This window comes from Nerophis lumbriciformis, linkage group LG18 (assembly GCF_033978685.3).
Source record: "Nerophis lumbriciformis linkage group LG18, RoL_Nlum_v2.1, whole genome shotgun sequence".
Lineage (NCBI taxonomy): Eukaryota > Metazoa > Chordata > Actinopteri > Syngnathiformes > Syngnathidae > Nerophis > Nerophis lumbriciformis.
In genome coordinates this window covers 33600337-33606094 of record NC_084565.2, presented here as the reverse complement: position 1 = coordinate 33606094, position 5758 = coordinate 33600337, and positions in this window count along the sequence as shown.

Genomic DNA, 5758 nt, shown 5'->3' with positions numbered 1-5758 from the left:
TTATGATCGCTCAGCACAAGAAATACGTTACACACATACAGTTGTTGACAAAATACACTGTACATTATATACCTCAGCTAACTAAACTATGGAAATGTATAATATAATTCATGTAGCAATACGGTCTCACTGCACAGCAGGCCAGCAGTTAGCCGAGTCCACAATCCATGGTGAGGCTCAACTCAGTGACGTGCCTCAACTGGCTGCTGTTCACCGCACCGTCTCTTCTCAGTATTTGAACGGCAAATGTGAAAATTCAGCGATTTTAAATAAAAATAATCTAAAACTGGTGAAGTTAAATTGAAAATAACTTTATTGTATAATCACTGGATACATATAACAATTTAATAACATTTTTTTCTTTTTACATTTTTTTTCTTTTCATGATGGCAGGTGAGGCCCCTGCACGTCACTGCAAAATCACAACAATAAAATCAAATTGGATAAAAAAAAGAAGAACAACAACAACAAAGAGAAAAGAAAAGATAATTACAATGAATAAGCAGTCAGGAATAGGTATGTTTTGAGTCTTGATTTGAAGAGGGATATTGAATCTAAGTTGCGAAGGTCTGATGGTAAAGAGTTCCAAAGAAGTGGGGCAGAGCGGCTGAAAGCTCGGGCACCCATGGTGGACACTTTAAATAAAGGGACAGTGAGATGGATGGATGAAGAAGATCTTAGGGAACGTGAATAATACACAAAGCGTACTACTATGAACATACCAATCCATTATTTATAAGTTCTAATGTGTTAAAATGTTCAGATATTGTGTTTTTAAAAACAATGGAAATGATGTTTGGAGTAAAGAACAACAGCCTTCCAGCTTGTATTCTTAAGTTATTTCAATTAAGAGGAGAAAACTATAATTTAGTGGGGATATTGATTTTTGAAATAGGTAAAGTAAGAACGAAATGTATTTCAGTTTTAGGAGTTAGTGATGAGCTGAAGACATGTAATTTCTTTAAGGTTTAAGAAAACCTTGAAAGGTGAAATAATTGAAAATTATAAAATATAGTAACAATTACTTTCATCCCATTGATTTTTTTTTTTAACGTTGATGTTCCAGGCAATTTTATTTTCAGTGAATGTATAGGATAGCCCAGTGTTTTTCAACCACTGTGCCGCGGCACACTAGTGTGCCGTGAGATACAGTCTGGTGTGCCGTGGGAGATTATCCAAGTACACATATTTGGGTTAAAAACATTTTTTGCAAACCAGTAATTATAGTCTGCAAATGATGTGTTGTTGTTGAGTGTCGGTGCTGTCCAAAACTCAGCAGAGTAACCGTGTAATACTCTTCCATATCAGTAGGTGGCAGCCGGTGTCATGTCTGTGTAATCATGTTTTGTTTTAGTCATGTTTTGTTTAGTTAATGGACTCTTTAGTTTCTGGCTTTTCACTCCCTTGTCTTGTTTCCATGATTACCCATTAGTTTCACCTCTTTCACGTTTGGACTCATTGTGCACTCTTGTTTGTCACCATAGCAACCCATTAGTTTTCACCTGTCACGTCACGCACCTGTTTCACGTTTTGAGTCACGCACCTGTTTTCGTTAATCATGTCTGCAGTATTTAAGTTCATTGTTTTCAGTTTGTCTTGCTGGTGACATCTGTCAAGACGTGGACTATGGTGTGTTTGTTTTCCCGAGATGCAAGTAAAGCTTCATGGCGTGAAGGTAAATACATATTTATTTATAACACTCAAAGGAACAAAAAGCGCGCTCAAGGCGGAAGTACAAACTTGACTAACGAAACAAAAAGACTTGCACGTGGGCAAAAAACTGTGAACAATTAAACAAAAACACTAACTGTGGCATTAATAGAAAAAACTTACTTGGACAAGGCATGAAGTGCGCAGAGGTAGGCAGAGTGTGACAGGGGTATGAATGCGGGATGTCACCAGAAAGACAAACTGAAAACAATGAACTTAAATACTACAGACATGATTAACGAAAACAGGTGCGTGACTCAAAACGTGAAACAGGTGCGTGACATGACAGGTGAAAACTAATGGGTTGCTATGGTGACAAACAAGAGTGCACAATGAGTCCAAACGTGAAACAGGTGAAACTAATGGGTAATCATGGAAACAAGACAAGGGAGTGAAAAGCCAGAAACTAAAGAGTCCATTAACTAAACAAAACATGACTAAAACAAAACATGATTATACAGACATGACAGCCGGTAGCTAATTGCTTTGTAAAGGCAGGTAAAAAGGTGTCTTATGCTTAAACCAAAAATAAACAAAAGGTGTGTGCCGCTAAGAAAAGGCATTGAAGCTAAGGGAAGGCTATGCAGAACGAAAGTACAACTGAACTGGCTACAAAGTAAACAAAAACAGAATGCTGGACGACAGCAAAGACTTACTGTGGAGCAAAGACGGCGTCCACAATGTACATCCGAACATGACATGACAATCAACAATGTCCCCACAAAGAAGGATAAAAACAGCTGAAATACTCTTGATTGCTAAAACAAAGTAGATGCGGGAAATATAAGACATGAAACTGCTACAGGAAAATACCCAAAAAAAAGAGAAAAAGCCACCAAAATAGGAGCGCAAGACAAGAACTAAAACAATACACACAGGAAAACAGCAAAAAAATCCAAATAAGTCAGGGGGTGATGTGACAGGTGGTGACAGTACACCTACTTTGAGACAAGAGCAATAGTGATGCATGCTTGGTTATGCTTTAAAGTCATATCCAACAATTGCGACAACGACTTTTTACTGTCAACTGAGTTTATGATTTCTGCTGGTGGTGTGCCTCCGGATTTTTTCAACGCAAAAAATGTGCCTTGGCTCAAAAAAGGTTGAAAAACACTGGGATGGCCAAATATAAGCTTTGGCTTCAGCCTATTCCTTTTTTGGTCATTCTTTTTCTTTTCTTTTTGTGTGTAAAATGTGTATGATTGTTAAATATGTCTAATCTGTGCTGTTAAACTGCTCACACAAAATAGTTAATGGTTGATTATATGACCGAAATAAACTTATTTCAAAGCGTGGGAGGCAGTGGTGTAAAGCACGTCGCCACTGGACTTTAGAACAGTTGAGACGCCTACTCTGGAGTGACGAGTCACGCTTTTTGTCAGGTTCAAACCCCGAACTATCTATTACACAAGACAAGAAGAAGGAATCAGGCAGAGTCAGGAGTTCAATTTTGCTCATGAGGAGAGACGTATTGGGCTGTACACGCAGTTACAGTTTCACCCTACGCTCTAAGGTACAGTCTCACGTGCTCCTCTATTTATAACGGGAGGTCCCTGGTTACTACTCAGTGGCCTAGTGGTTAGAGTGTCCGCCCTGAGATCAGTAGGTTGTGAGTTCAAACCCCGGCCGAGTCATACCAAAGACTATAAAAATGGGAGCCATTACCTCCCTGCTTGACACTCAGCATCAAAGGTTGGAATTGGGGGTTAAATCATCAAAAATTATTCCCGAGCGTGGCACCGCTGCTGCCCACTGCTCCCCTCACCTCCCAGGGGGTGAACAAGGGGATGGGTCAAATACAGAGGACAAATCATTGGTACTTTACTTTACTTTTGTATACGTCACTGAGGCTGCTAGACACAACACATGATTATTCAGAATGGAAATGCGCTGACACTCGTGATTTCGCCCTGTCTCTGTTTTATCTGCGTTGAGGTACTCGATGTCCGTCCTCGGCTGTCAGCAGGCAGGGTCTGTAAACAAACTGCTGATACGAGACAACTCGCAATGGAAGATTACAAGTTGTGCCTTTGCACGGATAGAAAAGTACAACTTCATCACAATTGATAATAACTACAGCAACGGCCTTTAAGCATAAGAGTTGTGTGATAACTGATACATAATTATTCTAAAAAAAATTTCCATCTGGCAATCTGATGGACGAGTCTGGGTTTGGAGGTTGTATATATATATATACATTTCGGACTGCATTGTGCCGAGTGTGAAATTTGGTGGAGGAGGAATTATGGTGTGGGGGTTGTTTTCCAGGAGTTAGTTCCAGTGAGAGGAACTTTGAATGCTCCAAGATACCAAAACATTTTGGACAATTCCATGCTCCCAACCTTGTGGGAACACTTTGGAGCGGGCCCCTTCCTCTTCCAACATGAAGATGTTACATAAAGACATTGATGACAGGGTCTGGTGTGGATGGACTTGACTGGCCTGCCCAGAGTCCTGACCTGAACCTGATAGAACACCTTTGGGATGAATCAGAACCTTCTCGACCAACATCGGCGTGTGACCTCACCAATGCGCTTTTGGAGGAATGGTCGACAATTCCTATAAAAGACACTCCGCAACCTTGTGGACAGCCTTCCCAGAAGAGTTGAAGCTGTAATAGCTGCAAAAGGTGGACCGACATCATATTGAACCCTATGGGTTAGGAATGGGATGGCACTTCAAGTTCATATGTGAGTCAAGGCAGGTGGACAAATACTTTTGGCAATATAGTGTACAAAAAAACAACACTATGTTTTATTTTGACCTTAAAATGGCCCCTTCAGAAACATTCAAATGCCTCGCTCGGCTGGTAATAAGCACAATGGGCTCTCCGCTGTTGCCACGGCGACACTAGATTACCTGCTTTAATGGGCTGTGGTGTCTGCGGACCGGCCCAGACACCTGTCATGTCGGGTTAGCAGCTAGTCTGCGCTAACGTGTTGTTTGTGTGCTTCAAGTTGTGTTTATTTCACGTTCTGTTAGACTTTCGCACGCTTCGGCTAAAAATGTTCAGTTTCTCATTAATTTTACAACATAGAAAAGCTTTGATGGTATCAAAAATGCATTAGCTTAACCTCTCGAGCTAAAAGCGCCTTTCGAGTTATTTAGGTTTTGAATTTTTAAGCATGCTTTGGTTCAGTGTTTCTTAACCATAGGCCAAGAGGGGGGCAAAATAAAATATTTATTTATTTTTTGGTCTAATTTTAGCAAATAGTTAAATGTTGTTAGTATTTAGCTTGTCTTAGCCTTATGAGGTAAAACTTTGACCATATTTATTTTGTGACTAGTTTTACAAAATTAACTAGTTATGTTTGTGTTTAGCTTGTATTAGCTTAGCATTGTGAGGCAAAACTTTCTGACCATATTTATTTTGTGACTAATTTAACAAAATAGACACGTTCTTTTAGTATTTAGCTTGTATTAGCTTAGCATTGTGAGGTAAAACTGTCTGTCTGGGTTTATTTTGGTATGCAATTTACAAAATTTGTTTGTGTTTGGCTTGTATTATCTTAGCTTGGTGTAGTAAAACTTTGACCATATTTATTTTTTGTCTAATTTTACAAAATAGACACGTTGTTTTAGTATTTAGCTTGTATTAGCTTAGCCTTGTGAAGTAAAACTTTGACCATATTTATTTTGTCTAATTTTACAAAATAAACACTTTGTTTTAGTATTTAGCTTGTATTAGCTTAGCCTGGTGTAGTAAAACTTTGACCATATTTATTTTTTGTCTAATTTTACAAAATAGACACATTGTTTTAGTACTTAGCTTGTATTAGCTTAGCCTTGTGAAGTAAAACTTTCTGACCATATTTATTTTGTGACTAACTTAACAAAATAGACACGTTCTTTTAGTATTTAGCTTGTATTAGCTTAGCATTGTGAGGTAAAACTGTCCGTCCGTGTTTATTTTGGTATGAAATTTACAAAATATGTTTGTGTTTGGCTTGTCATAGCTTAGCCTGGTGTAGTAACACTTTGTCCATATTTATTTTTTGTCTAATTTTACAAAATAGACACGTTGTTTTAGTATTTAGCAGAGGTGGGA